General features: G+C 32.3%; 1 long non-coding RNA gene across 1 annotated transcript; it reads right to left on the bottom strand.

Moving 5' to 3' along the window:
- Positions 1–5,556: 5,556 nt before the first annotated feature.
- LOC121229623 (uncharacterized) lies at positions 5,557–6,549 on the bottom strand. Its single transcript, XR_005927436.1, has 2 exons — positions 6,382–6,549; positions 5,557–6,106 (listed from the first exon to the last, which is right to left on the bottom strand). It is a non-coding gene; the product is annotated as an uncharacterized lncRNA (long non-coding RNA).
- Positions 6,550–14,711: the final 8,162 nt, after the last annotated feature.

Below are 14,711 nucleotides of genomic sequence, written 5' to 3'. Positions count from 1 at the left end.
TTGCTTCTCTTTGAGAGGGTTTGTGTCTTACGATTTGTGTAGAAATCTTAAGGGAATTGAAAGGTTAAACATTGTCCTCAAAGGTTGATCAAATTAGTGAATCTCGAAAAATCCTTAGTTGTGGAAAACTAAGATAGTAGAGTAAGCAATTGAGGTCGAACCACTATAAATTTTTATATTCACTGTTTCATTCTTTTATTTTTGCTTCCACAAATTTTTTAAAAGACCAATTCTGTAATAGCCCATTTTTAGGTCAAATTGGAGCAGTGGTTTTGGGACCACAAATCTAAAGTTAAACTATTTATTTTATTGTTTTAATAAGGTTTACAGCATGATAGAATTATTATATGAAAGTTTCATTAAGAAATTTTACCGTTTAAATGCTTAATTCAATAAAAAGGATTAAATCGCGTGACGCGTAAAAGTTGCATTTTATTGTTGAAAGTGTTTTAATTGTTATGATTTAGTAAATCAAGGGTCCTTATCATGTTATTATACCAAGATTAAGGTTAGTGGACATTTATGACCATGACTTATGTGTTTTATTAAGGTTTTATTAAAGGTTATTATGGTAATTATATAATAAATTAAGTTAAAATGATAAAAACAATTAGTCTTCATCTTCCAAAAACATTACCACCAAAAATTAGGGCTTGAAAAACACCATTTGAGAGCTTGGACATTCGGCTATGGTGTCTTGATCATATCAAGATAAGTCGAGATCGAGTTTAGATCGGGGAAACGGAAAGATCGACGAATAGCCGATAGTTTTATCCGAGGATACGAATCAAGTTCATATAATTAGAATCAAACTTTTCTATACTTGTAATTATTGAAATATATAAGTAAAATTGAAATACTTGAAGTATGAATGATTTAATGATTTAATATATATGTTATCGAGCCCTGTTTGAACTGTATGAATTCATTGGATACGAGTGACATAATACCGGGATTACAGTTTTGGTCAAACTCCTGCATTTGTTGCAGACTCACCACAGCTTGTATGAGCTTACCGATATACTATTTTCAGCTCATTGGAGCTTACCGTTTCAGCTCGTATGAGTTTACTATTCAGCTCAATAGAGCTTACCCTTTCAGCATCAGCTCAGGAGGAGCTTACCGATCATGGCTCAAAAGAGCATATATGTTAATGAATTAACGGATTACTAATGATGTTCACTCGAGTATCCTTTGAAGTTCTAATAAGTTCAATGGGCCTAATTACTGTTTATATGGATAAGTTACGGATTATAAATGTTACTAATGTTATATATATGATATGTGAATTTTGGAATGATGCAAAGTGTTGTATTAATGGATGGATTCATGTAATTGTCAAATGACCAACATGTTATAGATGCTTGTGATTTAGGTATTGGTTAATTTAATTGTTGGCATTTTAATGTTACTTTGATTATGTATGAATGGTAAGTTTAATTCTGAATTATACGGCTTACTAAGCTATAAAGCTTACTCTGTTTTTTTTCTATGTTTTATAGAGGCTCGTTGCTCGCTCGTTCCAGACAAATCGGAGTTGCACATCACACTATCCAATTTCTGATTGGTACTTTTGATCTTGTGGGTTTTTTAAATATGGCATGTATAGGCTAGTTTGAAAGATGTTAATTATGTTACTTTTTATCATGACTTTGGTATATTTTTGTGTATAAGTAAGCCATGTGATTTGGCTTATTTTGATGTTATGTTATGGTTGAATTGAAGTGTTCAATTATGATGTGTTTTGGCAAGGAATGATAGAATGACATTATGCAAGTGAAGTCTTGTTATATTAATGTTAGATGAATGGATTTTTCATGTTGTTAAATAGGTAATTGGATATGAAATTGGGAGGTTTTGATATGGCTTATATGTATATTGAAATGACTATTTTGGCTTCCTATTGAGCGGAGAAAATGTGGTCAATTATGCTTGTAAATGCTTGTGTTTTAGGGTGGCAAAATAGCTTTGCAAATAGCCTATTTTTGTCCACACGGGCAGGGACACGGGCGTGTGTCTTCTCAACCGTGTGTGACACACAGTCATGCTGCATAGCCGTGTGTTACTTGGGGTACCCTTTTGAATTAAAGTTAGTATACCCTACAAGTTTGACACGGCCTAGACACACGGGCGTGTCTACTGGCTGTGTGTGGTACACGGGCTGTCACATGGGCTTGTGGCCGGCCGTGTGACCCAAGTCATTAACCTCCCTAATTTTTCCCACAGCTTGGCACACGGGCGTGTCATCTGCCGTATGGTGCAAGTCAGTATATATGCCCTGTTTTCACACGGTCTAAGACATGGGCATATATACAAGCCATGTAAGGCACACAGCTTGTTCGCACGGGTGTGTGGCACTTGAAAAGTTGAAATTTTTTCTAAGTTTCTGAAATTTTTATATGTTATCAATTTAGTCCTGAATGCATGGTTGAAGCTTTATATGCTCATTTTAAGTACATATTGAATATGGATAAAAGATATTGATTGAAATGAGATGATCATTGACAAATGAATGTTCTGAACTGAGTTACAAGTCTGGTAATGCCTCTTAACCTATTCCGGCGACGGTTCATGATTAGGGGTGTTACAAGTTCAGCCCTTTCATGGCTAATTTAGTTGAGTTATTGGGCTAATATCTTCCCTTTCAACCGATAAGTTAGTTATAGTGATAGAGGATGCCTCAAACCACCAACCCTTCCGTGTGTAAATAAATTGCGGGAACGCCTAACAACTAGCCCTTTCCGAATGAATAACAACGAAACACCAATCCATTATTTAGCTTTCCGGTAGCCTTGCGAAATAAAGAGGTCCAATTCGAACCAATGACCTCAACCATATGGGTCATTTAGATCTTATTGTTATTTCTCTCGACGGGACCCAACCAACTACTTAATTGGACATGCCAATGTATTCTTCAGCAGACTGAATATGATAGACGATCAACTCAATACTTTCAACTGTATGCCTATCAACACCAAATCAATGAGCTCTTTTTAACTTGGTTCCAATACAAATTTTATGAGACGACGATGTCTAGTTCATTAACCGTTGAAATAACAAATACCAATATAAAAAATTTTAGGTGCAAGTTCGAACCTCTCACATTTCTAAAGACAAGATAAGAAGTCGACTTCAAGTTAAACCAAACTAAGTACTCATAAATTAAAGAACAATGAAAGAAAAAAATGAAAAATAACTTTTATTAAAATAAAAATAAAAATTGTAGAAAATAGAATAGTTGGTGGCTATGCACCCCTGGCTCCACTTTCTCTATCCTATGCGCATGTATGTATATATATATTATAAATAAAGTATAAAACTCCTAATTTTACTTAAATTCATCAATCGAGGAATTATCTAAAAATAAAATGAAAGATACAATACTAGAAAATTAAAATATAATTCTAATAACAAATTAAGAGTATTATTTAACAAATAAATCTCAAAATAAAAATTCCCAAAATAGATTCTTGTCCATCAATTTTCTTTTTTTTGACCCAAAACTTTTACGATAGATTGCATCTTTGACTCTTTTTTATTTATGTTAAATTACCAAAACACTAAAATTAACAAAAATTTTCAACTATAAAGAACCAATTGTCTCATTTCTTGAGTTCATTTTTTTTTAGAAATTAAAAATTGTGTCTAAAGTGTCACTAAATCTTTTTATGCAACAATGGATGACAACCCAAGTACTTCACCCTAGTTACTCAATTTGTCACATCTTTAGATGGCTACTAGCTTTACTCATAATTGTTAAGATTAGCGGAGTAAGTGAATAACTTAGAACATCATTTGATCTTTTGACACAAAGACAAATGACAACCCAAGCACCTGACTTCAGCTAATCAATTGGTCACAATTATAAGAATACTCATAATCTAAACAATTAGCGGAGTATTTTTTAATTTTTTTTCCTTTTTTTTAACACAAGATAAAACAAAAGTTCATTTACGACTAAAAAAAATCATGCAAATAAGGTATCTCGACCAATTTAACAAAAAATTAACATCACATAGCATTCAATTTTGCACATACATTTAATCTCAAATAATTAAGCAAGTATACGTGTTTTCTTATCAAAATTGAATTATAGAATCAACATTTTCCTAACATCTAGATGCTTCAAAAAATTGACTAAGAAATTTTTGAATTTCCCCAAATGAAAATAGCATGCTAGGGCGAAAATACAATTAATACTCAAGGACAAAGTAAACAACAACAAAATTCACCATAAACAATTAGAATATATCAATTAACAATTCAATACAAATTCCCCTTCACTTAATCCATATATTGTCCTCAATTTATCACAATAAAATTAAATGAATGAATTAAGTATAACGAGGAAACTTCCTTGTGGTTGTGCAATGTGATGGGCGGTGATATGGGCCATAAGAGTCTAATCACATGGAAGAAAAAAATAAATTAGAAATAAAAAGAACAAAATATATATATAAAGAAAATTACTGAAACAAATAAGAAAATAAAATAAAATTGGGTTACCTACCAAAAAGCATCTTAGTTTAATGTCATTGGCTCAACATTTTTCATTGTTCAACTCAAGTCGGATATCTAATCCAAATTTCTTCCACATCTTGAGGCAGAAGCTTTCAATGGTTTCTTGATAAGTGGTAGTTAAATAGATCAAGATGATCAAACAGCAAGTTTGATTCCCACTTCAATGCTCGCATAATAGCCAACCAAAGCTCAAATTAAGAGGGTGGTAATTTTGCACTATTGATGTCATCCTCTAGAAGCTTCAGTACCTCCATCTTGTGCACTAGATATAACAATTTTTCTTCAACCACAAGATGTTCTCTTAGTTGACTCAACTTTTTCTTGTTAATGTTCCTGCAAAGCAATAGGATCAATTCAGTTTCATCGTGTAAGTCCAAAGAATTCTGTCACAAAATCAATTGTATCCTCACTGCATACTTCAAACACTTCACTAGGGTGTTCTAACGAATCATAAAAATTAAATTCAACAACCTTATCATCGAAATCCATAGTAAGTGTACCATTTTAAGACATTAATTTTAGTTCTTGCTATGCTAAGGAACAGTCTCCCTAATAGGATTTTGGAAGAGCCCAAAGAGTCATATGTTACAAAAATCCGGTTATGAAAATGATTTTCAATTACAACAGAATTTAAAAATTTGAAAACTAAATCAGTTTTTTTATATTTATAGCAATAAAATTACTCACTATGATGAGTTATGACGAATCACTTTCCATATTATATTATATTAGAATCCCATAACTCAAGGTAACACTAATTCAGATTTAGAATAATTCTAAAATAAGATGCATTACTCCTCACTTTCTATACTTATTATAAAACTAAAAGAATTTACTCCTATCTTACCATTGAGACAGACATTCAAACTCAAATAGTACCAGACATTCTTGATAGTTCACATCATGTAAACCTAATAGAGCACATCGTACTGACAATCATACATAATCTCTGGTTTGCTATCCCAACAAGCTTCACAGAACGCATTAGAGGCAAGCAAACGATATACCGAATGTAGTAGCCCATTATTGCCTGGGTTTTAAAAACCAAAAAACAAAAAATAAATAAATATTTATTTATTACAATCCATGTACAAAAGCCCAAATTAATTGACCCATTTAGCCTAAATCCCAATAAGACCCTTTACACCCAATACCCGATTATACTACTACCTGTTACACCCAAACCCAAAATTTAAACGGCCCAAAATATTCTTTTGACCCAACTAAACCCATAACCTGCTTAGCCTAGTAGCCCCTTTACAACCAGATACCCAAATACCCCGAGGCCCAATTAGCTTTAGCCTAAGTACCCAGGCCAGACCCAAAACTAGAAAGGCCCATTGCCTAAACTAAATCTGGAAACCCTAGGGTTTCCAGAAGCTTCGCGCCGCAACTGATGCGTCTCTTCGCCTCACCCTGTAGCTTCGGCCTCAAATCACGTTGAAATCAATGCAGGTCAGCGCCGTTTCACCTCGCGTCGTTTCAGCTACCCTTCATCGGTGCCATGATTCCAGGCTACGTGTCTCATTATAATTGAGACGCAAATCAACGCCGTGATCAAGTGCCCCTTCTTCTCCTCGATCATCTACAAAAATGGAATGGAAGGACAGACGCAAAACAAATATGGCAGGGAATATTTTTAAACATGTAAAAATGCTATGTACAGTGGCTATAAAAAGCCTGATTTAGAACAATGTAAGGGGCGGGATTTTTACAAAGGCAATAATATACACACATATATTCAGAAGAAAGAAAGGAGTTCAAGCAGTTTCTTAAAGGTGATATACCTTTATTATTATTATTTTCTTTTCTTCCCTAAATACATGCAAATACTATTAAAATAAATAAAAAGGAATTTACCGTTGAAATCACGTTGAAAATCGAGACTTATGGGCTTCCAACCGCCATACGGGGAGGAGTAGGCGACGGCACGTAAGCGCGTGAGGCTGATGACCGGGGCTCAACACGACGGAGACCGGAGCCCAGAGGACTGCTCTCAACTCTCTTTCAGAGAGTTTTTTTCAAGTTTTTTTTAAACTCGGGTTTCAAATGATTTCAGGGTTTTAAGTTTGGCTTATATAGCCTTAATAGAACGACGTCGTTTTAGCTTAATCCAATAAGCCTAAAACGACATCGTATTTTAGTTGAAGATCCGCGTGTTGACCCGATTACCCGGGGAGGATCCGCGTATTTTTAAAAATGGATTAATTACCAAATTGGTCCTTTCGATTTTTTTTAATGTTTATAATTTTATTTATATTCTAATTTGGCCCTAACAGTTTACCTATGTTCCAGTTTAGTCAAATGGTGATTTTAAAATAGTATTTGGAAAGTGACGTCGTTTTGGGATTAAGGCTAATTGCCCAGTGAGTCCCTTAGTTCTAACGCTTGTTCTAGATTGATCCAAATTCTTTTTTATTTTTCTAATTAACCCCAAAGTTTTAATCATTTTTAATTTTAATCTTTTTATATATTTTTAATTTTATTTAGTTTAAATATCATATATTATTTATTTGTATGTGTAAAATTTATTGTGTATTATTTTTATCATTTCCAAGTATATATATTATTTTTATATTATATTAACATATATTATTTTATATTTTATTAAATGTTATATATATTATATTATTTTATGTTTTAATATATATATTATATAATAGGATATTTCATATTTTATTATATATTATTATATATAATTTTGAAATTTATAAATTATTATTAAATATTATATTTTTACTCAAATATTTAAACTTCATTTTATAATCTATATTATTACTTTATTCTTTATAATATATATTCTATTATTTTATTATTTTATTATTTTATATATATATCTATTATTATGCATAATTTGTAAATTTGTAAATTGATAATTAAATATTATACTTTATTAATATGCATTATATTTTGAAATTTTTTGTGAGGTCTTATTCCTACTTGATGTTATTATGTATGTATATATATATATTTTAGGTTATTATATAGTATATTTTATTAGTAAGTTTTTTTATTTTCACTACCATTTCTCCTTGATATTTCATATGTCGTTTAAATATTCCTTAATACCCCATTCATTGTTAATTGTATCTATCTTCATCTTTATTTAAAAAAAAAAACTTCATAGTTTATCGTGCAGTTACTTAGCATTATCATGGTACATTAACTTATCTCTTAAAATATTTGATACTTTTATACCTAATTGCATGAATTGTGGATTATTTAGGTTATTATCTTAGATTTTATTTTTATGAAATGATGTTGTATATGCTATATAATGTATGTTTTATACTTATTATTTTATGGTTACTTGCATAATACATAAATATATATAATATGTATTATATTATATTTTTTATTAATGAAGTTCCATAGTTAGATATTGATATATGTTAATATTGTATCTTGATTGCATCATGATTTTAAAAAATATACAATTAAAGAAATGTTTTTTTTAAAAAAGGCAATATTTCTCGCATTTAGGAATTCGGGAAATAATGCCCTAATATGCTAGGTGCGATTTCTTGTTCGTCTAAACGCTTAAAATACCCTTCTAAACAATTTTTAAAAATTACGAGGTGACTTTGGTTACAAGAGTTTTAGAATATCGTGTCCTATCATGCTGGATGTGATATTCGTATTCTTTTGGAACGAAGGAATCTTGATTTTAAACTCGAATTATTCTAATTTCAAAAAGGAATCATATTTTCATATATTTTCAAAATTTAGCATTAAGACAAAATTATTCAATTTGGTACCAATTTTGGGCGTTGCGAGGGTGCTAATCCTTCCTCATACATAACCGACTCCCGAACCTGTTTTCTTAATTTTCGTAGACCAAAACATTTTATAAGGTGATCCAATCACACCTAAAAAGGTTGGTGGCGACTCCCATTTTCATTTTTCAAAAAGTCGAACCCTATTTTTCAAACATCCCTTTTAAAAATGGTTTCGACACCGAACACGTCATAAGTCCTTATTATAGAATACACTCTAAAGTAATCTAATTAGAGTATGACACAAACATAATCTATATAAAGTACGCCACAAAGGCTGACAAGATACCACACAGGCATCTCAAAACTGCCATGTTTGCGATATGGGTTTGTTTAAACTCACATTGAGTGAGATTTTTCCATCATTGCCTTGGGACACGCAAAGAACCTCATTAGATAAAATGTCGTTCAATAGTTCTTTTTCAGAGTGTGTCATGACCATGAATTTTTCCTTCAGAATTTCATATTAGTGTTCGTGTTTACTATCCCGATGAAATTCCTTAGTTATCATTGCGGTGACTTGACTTACTGTACAAAATTACAAACACAGACACATCCCAAACCTAACAATTCATATCACTCTTCATGCATCCTATAGAACTTATATTCAAGCAGACTAACTTATATCATAATCTAATCATAAATTTATTCCTATAGTCATATAAGTATCATATTCATACTATACTATCCATGATTTCCAGTTTCCAGTTTGATCGCTTTCATATAGGTATACTTTAGCATGAATAGTATACATGTAAGAGTTAGAGTAGTAACTCACTTGCCTAATTCTTACCTTTCCATATTGAACTTCACTTACATACTTATCGTTCAACTTCTTACTCCTGAAATACTTTGTATATATTATCTTTGCACAAGCAAAATCTTTCTGATGTTTTACTCATTCATTAAATACTCAAAATTCATCTCTATTTAAATTACTTACTAGTATTGTTATGTAAGATTCAGAGTAGAGACTCACCTAATTCTCACTTACTGCAGTTCAAAAACCTAATTCTCACTTACTGCAGTTCAAAACTCAAGATTCAGATATCCATCTCAAACCAGCAATAACCACTGCTTAGAAACACAATTTCACTATTACTACTCTTGTACATACAAATTACTTATCATATCAATCACTAATAATCTCATGTAGAAAACTTTTACTCAGTCTTACTGTTCAATCACCACATACAGATTTACTCATTCAGAACTTAACATGCAAAGCTGAAATACTCACCCTGATGTGAAGTAACCACTGATCATAAAAGAATTATAGCTTCTAGATCATTGATGTAAGATACATTCAAACTTAAAGAAGGTCTCAGTAAATACTATTTAAGGAAAATGAAGAATAAAGAAGAACCCTTTCAGAACTCATCTCTCATATATAAATATGACTCAACCCATTCGTGGAATTTAACAAGTGTCTTACGTTTTAGAACTTACCTTTTTATTGGCCTACAATTTTCGAGAGAAATATTCATAAATATCTTGCAATCATAATTATCCAGCTTAGCTATTTCGTTGATTTCTAACCAAGTTACTTAGAATCTAACTAGCACAGTATTCCAGAAAAATCAGGTGTACTATACTTTTGGTAAATATTCATTCCATACTTACCCTTTATCTCCTTAGACAGACTTCTCCTTAATATAGCAGAATGTCATGTAATCAAATTTTTTTTCTAACTCAAGTGGCAGTTACTATACAGCCATACGTATACACCAAAATAATCATTCCATCGAATAACACTACGCTAGATAGTCTGTTTACTGCTATACGACAAAATTTTAGACCCGCCAAAATTGAGGTGTTACAATAACAATATATACGTGTGTATAAAAACTTATGTAAATAGCTCTACCAATATCATCTATTTATAGGAAAAGATAGGAGAATCTTGGTTGAATAAGACTTAAACAAATAATATTTATTTAATAGAAAAACACTCTCCTAGTCTAACTAGGAGAGGTGGGGTACACCATCTTAAATTCCCCTAAGGTTGTTACCCCTCACACATGTTATGTGAGGCAGATTAGGCCTTTTATGTATTAGGTCCAATTATATAAGCTTCTTAGACTTTTGACCTAGTAGTTTATATTTTTTTTTGTAAATAGTAGTTTATAATTTAATCCAACTAACTATTTGTTTTCTATTCTCAAAATAAATATTATTTATTTAATTAACTAAATTAATTTTTCAATTAAATAATTTTCTCAACCCAGTTCTAATTTTGATAAAGTCATGACAACTTTAATGTAAAAGAATCTGTGAGGAAATATATCTAATTTTCACATTCAACGGATTCATAATGAATAATTAATCTAATTTCATTTTAGAATTTTAATTATTTAATTAAATAATAATTTAAAAACCTTAAATTAACTCTCATGTTATTTCTATTGTTAGAGAGAAAATGCATACATTTGCGAGTGTGACTCATTTCTCTAACTTAATCATTTTCATTCATTTCTATCCATTTGGTCCTACATGCAATTCATTTCTTGTTTCAACGAGATAACGGAGGGACCAATTGGTTATATATAATTAGGGCTCAAATAATTTATAATTAAGTTATAGCTTTTTACCTATTAATTATATACTTAGTTAGTTACGAAGTCATTCCACTATAGTATCATGATCGAGCTATTTCTAATTACATACCATTAGGAAATCTACTTAATCAATGTTTGTCCAATTTCCTTATCATAAGTGTGTTACCTTCATAAAATATCATTAATCTCTTTTGTCGAAACCATTTTTTAAAGGGATGTTTGAAAAATGGGGATCGACTTTTGAAAAACGAAAATGGGAGTCGCCACCAACCTTTTTAGGTGTGATTGGATCACCTTATAAAATGTTTTGGTCTACGAAAATTAAGAAAACAGGTTCGGGAGTCGGTTACGTAACGAGGAAGGATTAACACCCTCGCAACGCCCAAAATTGGTACCAAATTGAATAGTTTTCTGTCTTAATGTCAAAAATTTGAAAGGATTTAAAAATAGGATCCCTTTTTTAAAACTGAGATTATTTAAGTTGAAAAATCGAGATTCCTTAGCTCCGAAAGAATACAAACATCACATCCAGCATGATAGGACACGATATTCTTAAACTCTCATAACTGAAATCATCTCGTGATTTACAAAATCTATTTAGAAGGATACTTTAGGCATTTAGACAAACGGGAAATTGCAACTAGCATTTAGGGCACTGTTTCCCGAATTCCTAAATACGAAAAACATTGCCTCATTTTAGAAAAAATTTTGGATAAAATATGACAATTAAATGAAATATATATATATTTTAAAAATAATGATTTGAATAAAATTTAAAAAAATAATTTACTAAGAGTAATACTAAAAAAAATTATTAAAAATGAAAGAGTTTGATATGATACTAAAATTATTTAAAAAATTAAAATATATAAAAAAATAGGGAAACATGGATTAAATCAAAATAAAAAGGGTTGAAAAACGAAGATGAACAAAGAATAAAATAAGAACAAACCGTAGAAAATAAGAACGTAAGAGGGAGAGAAATTTGAGTGAAAGCTCTCAAAAAGTTTTATTGTTTCCCAAAACTCCAGTGTCTACAATGTAGGGAGAGGCCTCTATTTATAGTTGAACCTCCTCAAATCCAACGGTACAGATCAATTACATCAACAGTTAAGATTAAAAGGTATCTACAAATTAAATCTCTAAGATTACAAAATCATATCTTTTAAGATTGCAATCATATCTAAGATTGTATCATATCTAAGATTGCATATCATATCTAAGATTGCATATCATTGAAGATTATATTTCCATATGAGTCAAGCTTGTAGATGGACCTTAAATCTTTTCAAGTAATGGCCATTCCGATCGGGCCAAATTATATTTGTAATTCTGGACTGAACTTGGACTTCGTTTTTTTTGGATTTATTATTTTTGTTTTTGGACTTATTTCTGGGCCCGGGCAAAATTGAGTGTCTACAGCTACCCCTCTTTGCTCATTGCTGTGTAACAGGAATAGAACAAAGACTATAAAAGGACCAATTTTGCCCGGGCTCGCCGAGTCTTGAGTTCTTGATCCTTGATCTTCTTTAAATGGCCTCTTGACGGCTTCAATCTGCTTCACTGCAACTCAGGAAGGCGATATATGCTATCTTTGATCTGCTCCCCGTCTAATACAGAGACGCCATATCTGTTATCTTCGATCTGCTCCCCGTCTAATACAGAGACGCCAAATCTGCTTCTTTAATCTGCTCCCCGTCAAATACAGAGATGCCAAATCTGTTATCTCTGATTTGCTCCCCGTCTAATACAGAGATGCCAAATCTGTCATCTTGGATCTACTTTGATGTAAACACATGAAGGTCAGATCTGCTATGTCTTCGATCTGCTCCCCGTCTAATACAGAGATGCCAAATAATCTTGGATCTGCTTCAATGAAGGTCTAATCTATTATGTCTTCGATCTTCTCCCCGTTTAATAAAGATATGCCAAATCATCTTGGATCTACTTCAATGAAGGTCAAATCTGTTGTGTCTTCGATCTGCTCCCCATCTAATACAGAGATGCCAAATCATCTTGGATCTGCTTCAATGAAGGTCAGATCTACTGTGTCTTCGATCTGCTCTCCGTCGAATATGGAGATGCCAAATCTGTTTCTTAGATTTGTTCTCTAACAGTACAGAGATGCCAAATCATCTTAGATCTGCTTCAGCGTAAACACGTGAAAGCAAAATCTGCTATGTCTTCGATCTGCTCCTTGTAAACGCAAGGATACCAAATCATCTTGGATCTACTTCGATGTGAAAACATCCGAAGGTTAGATCTGCTATGTTTTTTATCTGCTCTCCGTCGAATATGGAGATGCCAAATATGTTTCTTCAATTTGTTCTCTAACAGTACAGATATGCCAAATCATCTTAGATCTTCTTCAACGTAAACACATGAAAGCCAAATCTGCTATGTCTTCGATCTGCTCATTGTAAACGCAAGGATGCCAAATCATCTTGGATCTACTTCGATGTGAAAACATCTGAAGGTTAGATCTACTATGTCTTCGATCTGCTCTCCGTCGACTATGGAGATGCCAAATCTGTTTCTTCGATTTGTTCTCTGACAATACAGAGATGTTAAATTATCTTGGATCTGTTTCAGCGTAAACACCTGAAGGTCAAATCTGCTATGCTTTAGCCTGTTACCCTACTGCTTAGGGGGTTAAGGTGCATCAATCTTCATTGTCCCTTGAAGGACATAACCTGTATAATGTGTATGAGTTCATGTCTAATGATTAGGATGCTATGATTGGAGTGAGTCAAATGCTCCTAATTAAACCTGTTATAATGCAAAATGTTTATGAATATGACCCCTATTCCAGACGTCACCACTCATTCTTTCGTAAAAGTTTATCCTTATTTCTCTCGAAATATCATTCCTACTCAGCCTGTGGGTTTGTACCATTCTTCAAATGCTAGGACCTACCAAAAATGTCTGTAAGATGATCCTCTCTTAAGATCGAATCGTTTCATTTGTCCAATCATCATTTTGGACTAAAGAAGGAATTTCCTCGAGTTCTTTCAAACCTCACTTACGTAAATTCTTCGAACAATTATTCTGTTTTAGTTTCTTGTATTATCTAGAAATTTCCAGAGTAATGAGTAAAACTTCATTTGTAAAAATTATTTAGTTCATCTATCATTATTTTAATGCAACATACTTTAAGAATAATGGAAGATGTATTTAATATTGAGAATAATTGGATTTGAATAAATTTGTCAAAAATAAAAAGGAAATTAATCTGAAAGCCTATCTTTGAGAAGAAAAAGAATCTAAAGATAGCAAATAGGACAAAAGTTAGATGCCCTAGATATCGCCGCTTGAGCGTCTATACACCAGCTCCATGAAGACTTTTTTGAGTTCAACATGTGTTTAAAAGATCCAAAGTATTTTGTTGATGCCCTGATATGCAACGCGCTTCACTCTTTGTTGAATCAGATATAGCAAGATTACTGTTTATTCTTCAAAATTTGAGCTGCCCTTTCGGGTTTTCAACTCAAAATCCCCTTTGGTCACAAGGCGCCCTTTGCGGGTTTTCACCTTGGCCTTTCCATATTTTTTTTCCAAAAACTCAAGGTGCCCTTTGTGGGTTTTCACCATGGATTCTCCTCTCATTTAGACAAAGTACTTTTTAACTGAGTCTGAATTCACTAGATTTGGTAAACTCTTCCCATCCATTTCCGTTAAGATCAATGCACCCCCAGAGAAGGCCTTCTTCACGACATACGGCCCTTCCCAATTCGGCATCCATTTTCCTCTAAAGTCCTTCTGAATGAGAAGGATCTTTTTCAGCACAAGATCCCCCTCGTGGAATTCTCTTGGTCGCACTTTCTTGTCGTAAGCTTGCATCATTCGCTTTTGATAC

This window comes from Gossypium hirsutum, chromosome A05 (assembly GCF_007990345.1).
Source record: "Gossypium hirsutum isolate 1008001.06 chromosome A05, Gossypium_hirsutum_v2.1, whole genome shotgun sequence".
Lineage (NCBI taxonomy): Eukaryota > Viridiplantae > Streptophyta > Magnoliopsida > Malvales > Malvaceae > Gossypium > Gossypium hirsutum.
The sequence above is the reverse complement of the archived record's forward strand: the minus strand, read 5'-3'. Positions and strand labels throughout refer to the sequence as shown.